At 41.3% G+C, this 17424-nt stretch overlaps 1 protein-coding gene across 1 annotated transcript in view; it reads right to left on the bottom strand.

Annotated features, from left to right (window-relative positions):
- PGCKA1 (PDCD10 and GCKIII kinases associated 1) overlaps positions 1-17424 on the bottom strand; it is a 133905-nt gene that overhangs the window by 30805 nt on the left and 85676 nt on the right. The window contains exon 2 of the mRNA XM_019025916.4: positions 462-511. The gene's annotated coding sequence lies outside the window, so the exon portion shown is untranslated. The remainder of the gene's footprint in view (positions 1-461; positions 512-17424) is intronic.

Genomic DNA, 17424 nt, shown 5'->3' with positions numbered 1-17424 from the left:
TTGCCCATACCTATGTCCTGAATGGTAATGCCTAGGTTTTTCTTCTAGGGAGAAACTGAATTTCTAACAAGTACCCAGGTGAGGCTGATGCCGTAGGTCCCAGGACCACACGCTGAGAGCCACTGTTCTGAGGCATGGACATTACGGGAGAAGCTTGAAATTGCCTGGGGACGGGGGAATAGATTAACTGGAAATCTTTTCAGTGTGGAGACTTGGTTGACCATGCATTATCACACTCGTTTTAGAATTGTATCTCCAAAAAACAAACGTAAAAAGGAAAGAGCAATTCTACTCGAACCTGAGTGAGTCAGAAAGAAGGAGACTTTGGGGACTTCTCTGTCTACTGGCTTTAAGGTTTTAGGTAATAAAAACTGTAGCAGAAGACCAAATGATAGAAAGTTTAATGGAAAGTGAAGAGAATAGATTTTCTCACCAAAGCATGGAAAGATAAAATAGCTTACCTGTTGTGGATATTGTCTGTTAGGTTTCTCTAGAAGTTTAACTTCTCTTCCTGCAACAACAAAAAAGTTGAACATTGAGATCTGTGGGTTGCCTTCTTTTCACAGTCAGGTATTATCGTGAGTGTGACTGCAGGAAGCATTTCCTAAGGGGCACTGGGCAGTAATGTGGGGAAGGAGTTCCTGGCTTGGAACAGTTTGCCCAGGAAGGCAAGGGGTTTCACATTTATCAGGCTGGGGTTTGCAGCCCAGCTCCTGACACTCAGCAATCAACTCACAGTTAACCACAATTTCAGTCTGTAAAATAATATTATAGTGAGATTTAAATGGAACATCATATAAACTGTTGATCACACACTGCAAATGTTGGAGTTGTCCAATAACCAAAAGCCATCTACTATGGACTGAATGTCTGTGCCCCCTGCAAATTCATATGTTGAAACCAATCCCCAGTGTGATGGTATTAGGAGGCAGGGCCCTCTGGGGATAAAATCAGTGCCATTATTAAAGAGATCCCAGAGAGCTGCCTTGCCCCATCTGCCTTATGAAGTTATAGCGAACGATGGTTATCTATGAAGCAGGTCCTCACCAGACGCCAAATCTGCTGGCACCTTGATCTTGAACTTTCCAGCCTCCACAACTCTGAGAAATTTCTGTTGTTTATAAACCACCCACTTTCTGGTATTTTCTTATAGCAGTCTGAATGGACTAAGACATTCTAGTTATTATTACTATTGATAAACATTACATGACAATGTGCCTCTTCTCTGATGGACAAAGTTTTGACTAAGCGAAAAATCCCACAAAAAAACAACAACAACAAAAACGAGCAAAATTGAATGAATAAATGTGTGGTATTTCAATAAAATACATGATTTAGAAAATATCTTTGTTTATGATGTATAGAACTTAAGAAAGCAAAACGAGTGTTCAGATTTGTATTCACTTCTCCATGATTATTAGAATAATTTACTACATATGGACACATCATTTTCAAGAAAGGCTCTTATTCCACTCCCAAGTAGACTGTATATCGAGATAATGAGCTCTGTCTTATGATATTGGAATGGTTTTACACCCTTTCGGTGATTTAATTTTATATTCTCATCAGCAAAATCTTCTCACTTGGTTATTTCTTTAAATTGTTCAGTAACTCCTTAAGCTCTGATACATTGCTCAAACATTGTCCCATGATTATTCTATTATTCTTATTTTTTATCATAGTATTCACAATTCATTTAAATATTACTTGATAAGGAAGCCATGAGAAACGCAAGTCCATGCCTGCAGGGAGATAACCCTCTAGCAGGGAAAAGCAAAGAGGCGAGAAGAGCTTACAATGAACTACAATATCATTCAGAGTACAAACAATGCCATCAAGGGGACACCAATAAAATCCTGAGGTGGTTCAGGTAAGGAAGAGAGTATAACTGGGAGGCTTCCAGAAGCTCACAGTACCTGAGCCAGGCACTGAAACAGAGAGGAATCATATCGGATGAAAAACTAATAAAGGGGCTGGGCGTGGTCATGCCTGTAATCCCAGCACTCAGCGGGGCTGAGGCAGGTGGATCACCTGAGGTCAGGAGTTCGAGACCAGCCTGGCCAACATGGTGAAACCCCGTCTCTACTAAAAATACAAAAAATTAACCTGGTGTGGCGGCAGGTGCCTGTAATCCCAGCTACACAGGAGGCAGAGGCAGGAGAATCGCTTGAACCCCGGGGACAGAGGTTGCAGTGAGCCGAGATGGTGCCACTGCACTCCTGCCTGGGCAACAAGAGTGAAACTCTGTCTCAAAAAAACAAAAAAACAAACAAAACAAAAAAAAGAAAAAGAAAACAAAAAAGAAAAACTAATAGTGACCAGGTGTGTTGGGAGGGCGTTTTAGGCAAGGGGAATGTGACAGAGATGAGGCAGAAAGAATGGAGTATTATTTAGTCAACAAAGAATTCTGAATTCCTACTGTGTGACAAGCCCTATGCTATGCACAGGAAACTGCAGATTTTAGGTAACAAAAACTGTAGTGAAAGACTGTTAGAAAATTTAATGAAACGTGGAAAGAATAGGGTGGGATGCCAGGTGGTGCATCCTATAGAATGACAGCCTGATGGGAGCAGTAAATATTCTGGATTGCTTGATGTTTAAGGAGGAGACTCAGGGGGAACAAGGATTTCCATGGAGTGTTAAGAGTCACCCTAGGGAGTGAGATGTGAAGAGGGAAGAAGGCAGAACCATATGATTTGAACATCTACATCTGTGGGGTGAAGGGTTCTGGGTGAAAGAAACAGACAAGCAGCAGTAGAAAAGGTTTGAGGTACAGGGCTCTACAGTGCCTCAGATGAAGAGAACAGCTACCAGCCCAACAGCATCAAATGCTGTGCAGAGGATCGAGACCATTTTAAAAACTGGATCTTTATCTTGACTTTGATTATACTGCATTCCCTGTAGAACAAATCCAAAATCCACCTCTCGAGCCACACCCTTTGTCTCCTAAGCACCAGACCCATATTTTGCATGTGGATGATGCAGCATTTCTGAAGAGAAGACCTTAGCAGTTAGTTCCTCCACAACCATTTTCGGAAGGATAAAGAAACCAGAGGGCATGAATCTTAGTGACTTATCCAGGGCCATGCAAGGAATCGGTGGGGAGGAGCCAGGACTTGTTTCCTGGCCTCCTGTCTCAGAGTGTCCTCTATGAATTGATAACGTCACATAATTCTTGTTTTTGTTTTGAACAAAGTACCCAACTGTCTGTTAGAAGGTACTCTCAGATGTCTGCACACTTAGTAAGCTGTTACTGAGTGCCTAAGAAGTGCCATGTAGAGTGCTAAGCACTGAGAGTATGAAAGGGGAACAGAATGCCCTACTTGCCCTACCATGCAACTTACCAGGTTGTTGGTAGACAGATCAAAACCAGTGGTAAGTGCTTCCTAGGAAACCAACTGGATGTGGCAATTTGGAGTTATAGGTGAGAATTCACTCAGAGTGAGGGTTGGACCCTTTGAGAGGGTAGCATTTAAACTGGGATCTAAAAGATGAGATGGAGCCAGCTATGTAATGAAAAGCTCTCATTAAACCACTGCACTGTTAGAAGACCTTAAGTGGTTCTGTATTGCCTACCAAATCTTAAATATCCTCGGCTATGCATTCAAGGCCTTCTACAATACGACATCCATGGCCTTCCTAGTTTATCTGGGGAACTCCTCCAGCTACTTTCTATTTCCAGCCAAACTAGACTTTTCATTGTTCTTTAATGCCAATGCTTCTATACCTTTGCACATATTATTTTCCCCAATTGGCATACCTCCTTACCAACCAATAGTTTGCAAAATTCTATTCAGCCTTCAAAACTCATTTCACACACCACTTTCTCCAGGAAGACTTTGAAAAATTCCAAAATAAAGGTAATTACTCTATTTAAAATATTTCTAGGCCGGGTGTGGTGGCTCATGCCTGTAATCCCAGCACTTGGGAGGCTGAGGCGGGTGGATCACCTGAGGTCAGAAGTTCGAGACTAGCCTGACCAACTTGGTGAAACCTTGTCTCTACTAAAAGTACAAAAATTAGCCAGGCGTGGTGGCACATGCCTGTAGTCCCAGCTACTCAGGAGGCTGAGGAGCAGAATTGCTTGAACCTGGAGGCGGAGGGTGCAGTGAGCTGATTGCACCACTGCACTCCAGCTTGGGTGACAGAGCAAGATTCTGCCTCTAAATAAATAAATATTTCTAAAGGATCTTTAAGCTCTTTGTATTAGTCCATTTTCATACTGCTATGAAGAAATTCCTGAGACTGGGTAATTTATAAAGAAAAAGAGGTTTAATGGACTCACAGTTCCACGTGGCTGGGGAGGCCTCACAATCATGGCGGATGGTGAAGCAGACGCAAAGGCACATCTTACATGTCAGGAGGCAGGGCAGCGTGTGCAGGGGAACTGCCCTTTATAAAACCATCAGATCTCATGAGATTTATTCAGTATCACGAGAATACCATGGGAAAAACCCGCCCCCATGATTCAATTACCTCCCATAACACGTGGGGATTATGGTAGCTACAATTCAAGATGAGATTTGGGTGGGGACACAGCCAAACTATATCACTGTATCAAGGTGGATAGCTCTGATCACTTTCCATCTTGGATTATAGTACATAATTCATTTATACAATGTTCCCTCTATCAGACTATAAACCCTCAGTAGAGAAAGCCATGGTTTCATCAGTGTTTATCTGCACATTGTGTCCCTTGGCACAGTGACTTGCATATAGGTGGTACCTTGCATGTTTTTAAAAATTTGACTTAAAAATATCATTGGCAATTTAAAGATGCCTAATACCAATGTATAATATTGTAACAGAACAACGCTCACATTTTATCGATTCTAAGATGTACGTGTATTCATTTACCTTTTAACATATCTGGAATTGGAATGTATCTTGCAATCATTGGCACATCATGGTTACATTGGCAGCAATATTTTCTATCTTTGTGTTACATAAGATAATGGTACATGTTACAATCAATGGCATCTAATATTTAATGAAATGTGGCATTAATCCTATATTATAGTTTATTTCAGCAATATATTATGCAAAAATTTTACAAACAATACCCTATATCAAACAAGTGTCTACTCTGTGCACAGTTATACAAAGAAGTCCTTCTAAGATGAAACTAACAACATCCAGGGATAAAGTAAGAAGTTTATCAGCTCCAAGAACTATAAAGATCAGGTGTCAAAATAACAATAACCATGAAATAAGATGCATCAAAGAAGTTATAATTTTTCCCAGAATGACTTTTTGAAGTGATAAATCTTTTCAAAAATAAACATTTTTTGGTATACTGCTGGTGCCTGGAAAATATGTGTTTCTATACATGGATACAAGTATAAATAACTCGTTTGTTGGGCAAGGTATTGCTTGTACATGGGGAAGACCTGATGCCTGGTACAGCCAATCAGCACTAAGCGTTATGGGAGTTTGGGAGAAAATGTAATCCCACTGCAACGAAGCTGCCAGGAAAGGCTTTATGGAAAAATGAGGCCATGAGAGATAGGTAGAAATTAATTAGGCAGAGATGACAGTTTTAGTAAAAGCAAAAAGGTAGAAAAGAACACGACTTGTGTGAAAGACAATGGAGAGACCCATGTTGGATTTTGGGGTTACAAGATGGATATGGCCTATATGGCCAGGTTACTGAAAGTAGGTCCAGAAGACCAAATATGGCATGATAGGCAAACAAATTAGGTTCTGAAGTGGCGAATGACAAGATGGAAGCAATATATTGCAAAGCATGACCTACCAGTAGTAAGCAGAGAAAATGAAAAGGGTTGGGTACAGAAAGACTTGCTAAGAGTTTACCCTTTCAATTTAATGATGAGATAAAAAAAAGCCTGGCGTGTGGTGGCATCAAAGGGAATCCAGAGGAAGGAGCAAATTTGGAAGTGATTTTATTTCAAGACTTCTTGGATTTTTGAGTTAATTTCTACTGCCCCTGGTTTCTCTTAGCACATTGGTTTATATGTTTATTACACATAGTATTGTACAAGAGTTACATAGCCTCACTAGCTCCTTCCTTATGCATAAAATGACAATGATAATAGTACTGTAGCAGGATGAGCCACAGGCAAAACCTCTCAGACACCGAGTTGTAGAAGGAAGGGCTTTATTCAGCTGGGAGCATCGGCAAGCTACTGTCTTAAAATCTGAGCTCCCCAAGTGCACAATTTCTGTCCCTTTTAAGGGCTCACAACACTAAAGATTTTACATGAAAGGGTCGTGATTGATTGAGCAATCTAGGGGATACGTGACAGGGGTTTCATGCACTGGTAGTCAGAGTGAAACACAACACAGCAGGCAGTTTCACAATGTTCTTCCATACAATGCCTGAAATCTATGGGTAACATTGGGTTCTAAGTTATGAGTTGATTTTTAACTACTAGGTTTAGGCCAGGCAGGCCCAGGTCTGGTTTTGGGCCTGGCCCCAGGCTGCCTGTCTTTGATTTCACTTCCTTGTTTTTTTTCTTAAGACAGGTACTGAGTATAAAACAATATAAAACAATATGAGAGGGTTTCTCTCTTCCCTCATTTCCCCCCTTTGAGACTCTCACTTTTTATTAGTGGGAGTTCTCACTCTTATTTTTGCTACTTATGTCTTTTTGTGCAATAGATTGATAGTGATTTATATAGTACACTTGTGCTGAAGCATTTTGGTGAACTAAGGTAGCGATGAAGCTTTTTATCATTTGAAGAAGTACAGGTAGTAAACAAGGGAGCAGTAAGCAGGTTTCTATTACTATTATAACTCCTATTATAAGAGTTTTAAATTTTTCTAGTGCTGGGAACCACCTTCTAAACATGGCTTCAGGGTTGAATCCGTGCTACACTTTTACGGGCACATGTGCCAGTTTTGTCATATTTCTAACTATGTCTTTGACTACTTGCCTTTGATTATCTATGTGTAGACAGTAATTAGTAAGGTTAAATTTCTTATAGACCTCTCTTTCAGGGCTAGCAAGTAGTCGAGAGCCAATCTATTTTGATAGATAGCATTTCTTATCTGAGGGTTTTTTTGCCGGGCCAGAATAGTCAAGGTTTGACTGGTTTTATTAGTGATGATTTCTAAAACAGCTTGCAACCGTATGATTCTGTTGAGCATGTAATTGGGGGTCCAGTATCCCCACGAGACATCTTGTGTCTACCTGGCAGGCCTATAGTATTGTATAATTTTTTTAGGGGGCCATTTATCATCTTTTTAATTACCTATGGCTACACTTCGTTTTTTGCGGGAAGCATAGACAGGGAAACCCAGGAGTTTGCCTGCTTTTATGGGCAGTAAAAAGAAAGATGGTTTAATGGTGTCAATTACACAGCTACCTGTCCACTGATCAGGCAGCTTAGCATAGGCTCTATGTCCACATATCCAGTATAACCCGCTGGGGGCAGTCCAGTCCCAGTGGACTTCTGGGTGGGCCCAGACAGTCTGCAACCTTGGAAATTTACTGAATGGATCTCTTTCTGTGTAACTGGAACTCTATCATGTAACTGTTTTTTTTTATGGTACTATTATTACAGTTTTTGTCCTAGGCAACTAAATCATCCTGCAGAATGAGTGAATTTTTTCTTTTTCTAGCTATGCAATATTGTTCAATAATTGAGGCCTTTAGAACCTAAAAATTGTCAGGGTGGTTCTTTTGGGCCTGTAATTCATCAGGAACTGGGTCTGTAGGAATTAATTCTCAGGATTCCCATGGCCACTGATCTCCTGTTACAGTTCCTCCACAAACATAACATGAAGTGACTTTTAGAGACTGGGCTACATGTTCGGCTAATTGCAAAAACAAATTTTTAGTCTTTCCTGGAATCTCAGGTACTGGCACATTTAGTTCATTATAGAAAGTCTGAAATACGGGTTCTGGAGAGCGTCTCTGAACCTCTCCTTTTATTAAGATGTTTACACTAGGATCTAGTCCTTTTCCATCAATGCCCAATGATACGTATTTTCCTTTATTTCATTTTGGGTCTGAGGGGTTTGTGATTACCAGTTCTAAAGGGTTGCAGCTCCCACTCGTGCAGGAGGGGCTGCTTTTCCTTTCTGGAGCCAAACAGGACCTTTTTAATCCTCTTTCCAAGTAAGTCCAAATGACACAAGACCAGTATTGACACATCTCACATAAATATGATTCTTGACAGATATACTTAATTTTTTTTTTTTTACTGTGTAACTTTTTTTTCCAGTCTAGAGAACTGCACCCTATTCCTTGCTGATTACTATTAATAGTAGCACTAGCATCAAATTTTAAGGTTACATGTTTGGGGACCCCTCTTTCTTCTGTTCTAGCTATTACTTTACTTGTGTCACCTGGAAAAGGACCAGTCCTTAGTCTTACTTCAAAGACTGTGATCATGGGAGGTTCAGAGGGGTCATAGCACACATCGGGCTGGTCACTTCTTGGATTACATACTTGGTACTGAGTGTTATTATACAAACAGGTTCCTTTTGGAGTTCCTAGGCATTCATAATAACTGTAAAACAATAGCACTGTAGCAATCTTTTGTCCTGCCTCAGTGACTTGATGTATATACTGGGAACAGCCCTCAGTCTGAGGAAGGTCAGTTGAAGTCCTTACTGTACAAGTCTAAATTTTAAGGAAAATAAGTCCCACGATGAGTTTCCTCATGCTTCGGCCTGTGTGGACCAGTCAGCTTCTGGGTGTGACTGGAGCAGGGCTTGCTGTCTTCTTCAGAGTCACTTTGCAGGGGTTGGCGAAGCTGCTCCCATCCATGTACAGCCCCCAGTCTACTGATGTTTAAGGGTAGTCTCAGAGGTTGGGCCTACTAGAATAAACTGAGTCCAACACCTCTAAACAGTTATGTTTATCTGGGCTCTCTGATACCAGGAGTAAGGTGGCAGGATTAGGGTGTTGCAAACTTCAATGGTTATGCGGGGATTTTCACAGAGCAAGCTTTGGTATCTAGTTAGTCTAGCATTTATTAGCTAATGATGTCCTTTGGTATTTATTAAAGTCACCACAGCATGGGGGGACTTTATGTTTAGGTTTTGCCTAAGAGTTAGCTTATCTGCTTCTTGTGCTAACAGGGCCGTTGCTGCCAGGGACCTTAGACATGGGGGCCAGCCTTTGGAAACCCCATCTAGTTGTTTTTGAGAGATAGGCCACTGGCCTTGGCCAGGGCCCTACAGTCTGGGTTAAAACTCCAACTGCCATTTTTTTTTTCTTCTGGTTGATGAAATGCCAGGGTGAAAGGGATAGGCAATTGGACTAAAGTATAAGTTCCACTCCAGTTATTTGGCAGAGTGCCCAGTAAAGGTCCACCACAATACTACCACGCATCCGCTTGGGGATGAACAAGGGCTGACTGATTGATAAGCTCTTGAAAATTCTTAAGCTCATCGCATCACTTCAGGTCTCCAAGGAATGCTAAGTTTCCTCCCTGTCGTGAGAGACACAAAATGAACTTAGTGTTGGGAGACGGAGGCTGGATGGCCCTCGGGGGCTGACCCGCAGGGACTTCGGGATATAGCAGAGAGAGCCTGGCATGACTTATTACTCCAGGCTGTAGAATCCTGGAAAAAAGCTACCATGCAGCCCATGCCTGGTCGACTGGAGGACCACCTTAGTGGAAGGGAGATAAACAGGGCCTCTGCCACGTGCACAAGCATCACAATTGCTTTTGTTTAACGTGCAGATGGAATATTTGATCCATTTCAACCAGACATTTGCATCTTGGTATGCTGTTTTAATTGCCAAAGTTTGTTTTAAGTCTTTAACTTTTATGATCCTCTAGTAAAATGAATGTTTCTTTTAGCACCTATTTTTATTAGTTTTTAGACCAAAGAAAGCTAAACACCACTTTATATTTAATAACGTTTCTTGTATGATTTTTATACCAGATAAACTAAAATTTACCTTTATATTAGTGTGTTATTAATGTTAAACTTAATTTTAATAAAACCTTGTAGACATATTTATCCAATTTTTCATGTTTGACCATAAGGTAAGATTTTATAGACTCTTTTTTTTAACCTTTTATAATTTTTGTTAAAGAGCAGGTTGATGCTTTAAGAAAAACCTGTTGCATTTTTCCTTTAATGTCTGGTTCACAGAAAAAACTGGATGATACCTTTTTAACTTTAGCTAATATGTTTATACACAGAATTTTCTTTACAATTAACATTTTAAAACTTGCTTAAACTTTTAAAACAATAACTTTTTTTAACCTTTTAATGTAGGTAAAAATCCACATTCTTATGCCTCCTTATAATATTTTTACCAAAGATATATTTTACTTTATACACCTTGCACATAAACTGTTTCTTCAGTAGTACTCAGGAGGCCTTATTACTTTTAAATTATACAACATTTTTTGCATAAAATTTTTTATAACTTTTTTTATTTCACGACTTTTGCAGACAATTTTTCAACGTGTCTCAACTTTCTGACTTATTACAAATATTTTTTTCTTTAAACAACCAGTTATTTCAGGACAAGAATTTACCATATAACACTCTTTTGATATAAATTCTGCCTCCCCCCCTTTTTTTTTCCTTTTTTTTTTTTTTGAAGATAACCATTTTTTTTTAAAGAGAATTTTCTTTATGTCTTTGGACTAGACTGTGTAAGGCCACAAGATTAGAAGTTACCATAATACATGTTACACTGTTAATTTTTAGCAAACTTCACTTCTGTTGAAAACCTTGTAAGTTTGGGATTTCAATTATCCTTTGCTATTAATAAGACCTTGTTTAGTCTAAATTAACTTAGAATTGGTATAGACGGCCTCTTTTTCTCCCTGCTGGTCTTTCCTTGCCTCTGCCAGCCGCGTATGCTGCTGTTCTCTTAACTACTGTTGGGTGAGGAAGGGGTCTAAAAGCAGCTGTAACTGTCTATGTACGGAAACTGGTCTGGGTGCCTTGGCTTACAGGTTACCTTGTGTCATACCTTTGAAACAAGGGACCTGTCCAGGCTTCTTTCTGGTGGCCAACCTACCTCTAATGCTGGCCAGTGTATTTCACACAAAGTTCTAAGTTTTTCTGGTGTCATGTAAACACTATAATCTCCCTTAAATCCTTTCTTGAAATTTTTCAACATAGTTCCTAGTGGGGTGGGCTTATTTGTGCCTGACCTATGCTTCTTCGAGACAAAACACCACACTCACACCACACGCACACCACAAAACAAAGAACAGGTAAAAAGGGCACACACACACTTTTGCAGTTCACACCAAACCAAAATCAAAACCAAAATCAGAGTATCCAGAAATCCAAGCCAGGTCAAAACCAAAGTATCAGGCAATCTAAGTCAAGTCAAAAACAAAAACCAAATTGCCGGTACAGGCACACCGTGGGTGATCAGGCCATGCTTCCACTCGAATGGAGAAGGCAAGTTCCCAAGACCAGTCCTGTCAAGGAATTTAAACCAAGTCCAAACCAAAACCAAAGTGCCGATAAAGGCATGCCGTGGGTGATCAGGCCACGCTTCCACTCAAATGGAGTGGGCAAGTTCCCAAGACCAGTCCTGTCAAGCAATTCAAACCAAGTCAAAACCAAAATCAACATCAAAGTGCCGATAAAGGCACGCCGTGGGTGATCAGGCCACGCTTCCACTCAAATGGAGTGGGCAAGTTCCAAAGACTGGTCTTACCTAGTTTCAGATGTCCGGACTCTAAATGTCAGTTCCTTCGTGGTGCTCAGCCACTGCAGGGGCCTGCTACATGCTGCTCTGGCGAGGTGTTCCACTGGGGCAATTGCCTACCTGGGAGCGGTCTTTGGATTGCGTCACTCAGGCTGGCTGGAGTCCCCTGCAGGGATGCTCCACAGGGCAGGCCTAGGCCGCCTAAGGGGCTGCCTCGGCTGTCTGTCAGTCACCTCGCTTCCCGGTCAGGGAACCAAGAAATGTAGCAGGATGAGCTGCAGGCAAAACCTCTCAGACACCAAGTTTTAGAAGGAAGGGCTTTATTCAGCTGGGAGCATCGGCAAGCTACTGTCTTAAAATCCGAGCTCCCTGAGTGCACAATTTCTGTCCCTTTTAAAGGCTTGCAACACTAAAGATTGTACGTGAAAGGGTCGTGATTGCTTGAGCAATCTAGGGGACACGTGACAGGGGTTTCATGCACTGGTAGTCAGAGTGAAACAGAACAGAGCAGGGAGTTTCACAATGTTCTTCCATACAATGCCTGAAATCTATGGGTAACATTGGGTTCTAAGTCATGAGTTGACTTTTAACTACTAGGTTTAGGCCAGGCAGGCCCAGGCCTGGTTTTTCACTTCCTTGTTTTTTTTCTTAAAACAGGTACTGAGTATAAAACAATATAAAACAATATGAGAGGGTCTTTCTCTTCCCTCAGTACCTTTTCCAGATAGTAGTTAGGATTAAGTGAAAGAAGACAGTAAGGTATGGAGCACAGTTGGTACAAAGTATAATTTCAACAGTGTTGGCTGTTTCTTGATTCATCACTGTTGTTGTCATCATCCCCATCCTCCTCATCATCTATTAGTTTGCAGTTTTTCTCCCTGCCACTACAATGGAAGTTCCTTGAATCTAAGGATCAGATCTCATTATCTTTATTTCTTCAAAAAGAAATACAAAGTAGGACTTCTGTAAATATGTACTATATTTTAAGGGAAAAAGTTCCAGATTTCCATGGAAGAAGGAATTTGTATGATAAAAGAAGGAATTATTAGAATTATCCTTATTTTTGGAGGCTGACAGAATGGAAGAACAGTGGTTCCATAAATGAGACAGTTGGCAGGAGGACAATATACAGAGTTTCAGAGATCCTGAAGTCAGCAGTTAACCTACTGAGCTGAAACAATGAATGGGGGGATGACAACAGAAAGGTGATGGACAGGACAAATGCGTCCAACTACCTCCCATTGAAACAAAGGCAGAAACCCAAAGGGAGAGCAATAGAGGAGGTAAAAACAGAAAGTAAAGTCACTGACCTCTTAAATCAGCACTCTGGAAAACAAAGGATTAGCCAATTTAGATGGTAGAATCCTTAAAGTCCCAAGGAAAGTAAGAGTGAATTATTGAGGACTAAAATAAGAATAGTTTGGAAGGTTTTTAAGAAGTCAGGTTACCAAATCTCTTCCTGCACTCCTTAGAGTGGTTTCTACTTTCCGTCTCAGCCAAAGAATGCAGGTTGAGTGTCAGGAAAGGGTGAAACAGGGTTTCTGGACTGGAAACAACAGTAGAGGAGACACAGTGGAGGGCAGGGGTTTCATACCAAAAACAGGGGGATTAAGTGAACACATGCACAGGAAATGTTGGGGACTGCAGCCTGCTCCCCTCCTTGGTTCTGTGAGAATGCCTGGCAGCTACCCTCTACCAACAAAAGTCTCTACCATAAAGATAGAGATTAAAACCAAGCAACCTGGCCAGGTGCGGTGGCTCAGGCCTATAATCCCAGCACTTGGGGAGGCCAACGTGAGTGGATCACTTGAGGTCAGGAGTTCGAGACCAGCCAGACCAACATGGAGAAACCCCATCTCTACTGAAAATACAAAAATTAGCCCGGTGTGGTGGCACATGCCTGTAATTCCAGCTACTTGGGAGGCTGAGGCAGGAGAATCACTTGAACCCGGGGGGCAGAGGTTGCGCCCCCAAGATCATACCATTGCACTCCAGCCTGGGCAACAAGAGCAAAACTCCATCTCAAAAAAAAACAAAAAAACAAAAAACAGAAAAAAAAACCCCAAAAAATAACCAAGCAACCAACAAAAAGCACTTGGAGGAAACAAAGAATAGAAAAAAGAAAATCCAAAACAACAAACAAACAAAAAACCAACCCCCAAACCAAACCCCAAGCCACTGACAATAACATCCTCATCATGTTACTTGTTCCCCCAAACAGAAAGCTATGTTTTTTTTTAATCAGAGAACAAAAAAAAAGCTCCTTGAAATTAAAAGAGCAAAAATAACTATTTCAACAGAGAATCTAGAAGAAAAAGGTGAAGAAATCTCACATAAATTAGCAAAAGAGATAAAGTCATTTAAAATTGAATAAAAAAGATAAAAAAAAATTAGAAGACCAATCCAGGACATCCAGTATCCAAATAATAGGAGTTGCAGGAAGAGAGAACAAACAAAAGAAGTGAAGGAATTCGTCACAAAATAATTTGAGAAAATTTTACATAATTGAAGGACATGAGTTTCTGGATTGAAAGGACTCACCAACTGCCCAGTGAAATGGTTAAAAATAGAATCAAAATCAATATACATCACTGAGATATTTCAGAAGTAGGATAAAAGTAAAGATCCAGTAGCCTCCCAGGGGGAAAAAAAACAAAAAAAAACCTCAATGATATACAAAGAGCTGGGCATCAGCATGATTTTGGACTTCTTAAACATATATACACACAAATAATTCTAAATCTGGCCAAACTACCAATTAAGTGAGAGGGTAGGATAAAGACATTTTCAGATATGAAAGGTCTCAAAACGTTTATCATCCATATATCTTTTCTCAGGCTATCAGAAGTTGCTAGAAGATGTAAAAAACAAGTGAGGGAGTAAACCAAGAGGGAATGACAAGGGATAGATAAAATAGGGCATTAAACACAGAAGAGAGGCAAAAGTATTACCAAGGATGATGGTGATGGGAGATCCCAGAATGCCTCCAGTGTATACAAGAGAGGGCACAGCTTGTTCAGACTGGAGAAGCTAAGAAGGCTCTAGCAGCCTTCTTTTTTTATTTTCTGAGACGGAGTCTTGCTCTGTCGCCCAGGCTGGAGTGCAGTGGCGCTATCTCGGCTCACTGCAAGCTCCGCCTCCTGGGTTCATGCCATTCTCCTGCCTCAGCCTCCCAAGTAGCTGGGACTACAGGCGCCCGCCACCACGCCCGGCTAATTTTTTGTATTTTTTTTTTTAGTAGAGACGGGTTTCACCGTGGTCTCAATCTCCTGACCTCGTGATCCGCCTGCCTCGGCCTACCAAAGTGCTGGGATTACAGGCGTGAGCCACCGCGCCCAGCCAGGCAGCCTTCTTTCAAGAGATGAAATGAACAGAATAACTAAAGTGCCCCAAAGATAAAGATTTATACAACACGGAAATAATTTGAGGTTGAATCAGTGGTAGGTATACAGAACATTCAGTAAATGAGAAACAAGCCCTTTGCTACCTCCAGAAAAACGCTGTACAGAAAAGGAAATATAATGGTAATCCACTCCCTGGTTTAGCTTTCAATAGTATTTACACAGTTATAAAATTCCTCTAACCCAAATTAAAGGCAGGGGGTTCAGTGGAGAATGGTAGCATTCCTTATGTATGGTAGGGCTGGAGGTGGTAGCTTCTTCCACTGTGGAAGACGATGCCTATTATGGAAAAAAACCCACCAAAGAAATAGTAATAGAAGTATGCATTTAGAGAGAAAGAGGCAAATACCAAAACAATCACTTAAAAGAGCGATTTCGTTTGAGAAAAGAAAAATGTGCTTACAGGTGAGCAGACTGGGCTTGACCTGGAGATTTGGGGACCAGTCTAGTCATAAGAGAAAGTCATGAGAAAGTCATGAGAAAGAGTGAATTAGATGATAGCAAGCAGTAGGAATCTGGCTTCTGAATGAGCCAGTTCACATCCATTTATTTAACTTGCATTAATTATTAAACATCTAGTGCTGCGGGCCAGACCATACGCTAGTAGGGATCACAGCCCAGATGAATAAGACATCAAGCTTACAATTTAGTGGGGTGGGTGCACCTAAGCAATTAGATGCAATGATATAATAGAGATTATAGGCAAAACACTATGAAAATGGAGTTGGGGTGGTGTCCTACAACCAATCTTTCTGAATATTCTGGAGCTGCACAGTCAAAATGGTAAATACTAACGACATACGGCTACCTAAATTACTTAAAATTAAATACATTAAAATTTCAGCTCCTTGGTTACACTAATGAGCCATACTTCAAGTGCTCAAAAGCCACATGTGGCTAGTGGCTATTGTATTGTACAGTATGGACACAGAACATGTTCCTCATTACAGAAAGTTCTATTGGATAATGCTGATCTACACGTTCTTAAATGGCGTTTTTTACAGCATATTCAAGTACAACGTTAAACACCCGAAGGATAACATTCCGTGGTCTGTTAGCAAATAGATTCTTGCTTGATATTTATCCGTGCAATTTATCTGTACATGGAATGGAATTTTTGCTTTGTAGAATGTTATTTTTCAAGTGGAGCCACTCCTGAACTAGGAGGGGGTATTTCTTCTCCTGATACGGTTTGACCACCCACAGGTGTTGGGGACAAATGCTGCTGGTGACCAAAAGTCGGTGAGTCTTCGGGAAGACACTTTTGCATAGTGGTGCAGGGTAAATGCACCTGGTGGCAATAATTTAAGTATGCCCTTAGAATGACCCTGAATGACAGATGCACCTGAATGTGTGTTCTGAGCTAGGGAATCCAGGAGTGACCACCTCAGAGATTCCTTCCTTATCTATGATAAACATCTGAGACCTGGCCTGTCCAGTGGAAGATGCGCTGTACAGGGGATTGAGACCTGAGTTTTGGGTTAAATGAAGGTTGCCAGGTGGAGGTTATTAAGGGGAGGGTAAGTGAAAATGCTGTATAGAGTGCATGCTGTTTGCAAGTTGCCTAGTCCGCTACCACTGGGCAATGTGGTTATATTGTCCAGCCTGCCGCCACTGGACTCTCTCCTCTGTATGTAGGCCCCAGATAAGCCCCATGTCTCATTTCCTGGCTCTAGATGTCTTTTTCGGCCTCTTGAACCTGGTGCCTTCCCTATTGAGGTTAATAGGAGTTCAGCACAAGTGGAAAAGAGGGGTGAGCTCTAGAGCCAGAAACTCCTGAATTTGAATCAGCTCCACTACTTATAAGCTGTGTGGCCTCAAGAAAAATCTCAAAACCTCTCTGTTCCTTCGTTCCTTCACATGAGGTGTACACATAATGCATGAATCAGGAAAAGCTGGTGGCAGAAGCACAAAAATGGCAGCGGCCATGTGGCTAATTGTTATTAATGTGCAGCATTTGATGAGTAGGCTGGTAGAGGGAGGCCCCTAAGGGGGGCTGGTAGAGGGCGGAGAGGGCAGACTCTCCTCCTCGCTCATTACCACCCTGTTAAAGGGTCTCTCATTGTCCCAAGACTTAAGTACCTCTAATAGGAAGACTTTTTGTGCAAAGGGAAAGAGAAGAAGGGAAAAGGGCACCAGCATTTACTGAAAGCCTGGACATGCCAGACCCACTTGTGGGTGCTTTATATTGTTCTGTAAGTCCTCCCAACAAGGTTGGGGGTGGGGAGTTAAAGCATGGGAGGAAGGGAAGGTTTGTGGGTGGTGGAAAAGGAAGCATGATGGGAGATAAATCCACTAGGATGGGCTGGGGTTAGGTGGGGAGAGGCCGTGAATACCATGCCAAATGCCTGACTCTGCGAGATTTCAGCTCATAATAATAACTGGTGGGAACATGCTGGACTCACTGGTGGGGAAAA

Source organism: Gorilla gorilla, chromosome 3 (genome assembly GCF_029281585.2).
Source record: "Gorilla gorilla gorilla isolate KB3781 chromosome 3, NHGRI_mGorGor1-v2.1_pri, whole genome shotgun sequence".
Lineage (NCBI taxonomy): Eukaryota > Metazoa > Chordata > Mammalia > Primates > Hominidae > Gorilla > Gorilla gorilla.
Note: the sequence above shows the minus strand (reverse complement) of the source record. Positions and strands in the feature narration are given on the sequence as shown.